Raw genomic sequence first — 477 nt, forward strand, 5'->3', positions numbered from 1 at the left:
CATACGTTGCGTCGTATATTGCTCTTCAAGGTAACTAGGCTGTATTCCTAAACCTGAAATTTTATTCAATACTCTGTAGTATATGTAACGTGAACTATAGATATTGAGTAAAATTCTCCTCAAAAAGAACGTTTTGGAATACAACCCTAATATGAAATCCATTGCGATCGAAATAATTCCGTTTCCCCCAGAAAAGTCTATGGGTGCTTTCCAGCTACGTACAATGTGTTACACAAAACCAGTTTATTGGTTGCATATTATTTTACAAGATATTTTAGATAATATGTGACCAATAAACTGGTTTTGTATAAATGTAGGGAATAACGAAATAATTCCGGCCGGAATCGATTGCGACATATTTTATAATAGGTATCCAAATATCTTTATGCCTCGTCTACAATAAAAGTCGTAAAGTCATAAAGTCTTAAGGCCTGTCTACAATGGGAGTAAAGTATGGCTGCAAGAAATAAGAGTAAT

Source organism: Odontomachus brunneus, unplaced genomic scaffold (assembly GCF_010583005.1).
Source record: "Odontomachus brunneus isolate Ranch 3 - 2012 unplaced genomic scaffold, Obru_v1 Obru_scaffold_383, whole genome shotgun sequence".
Classification (NCBI taxonomy): domain Eukaryota; kingdom Metazoa; phylum Arthropoda; class Insecta; order Hymenoptera; family Formicidae; genus Odontomachus; species Odontomachus brunneus.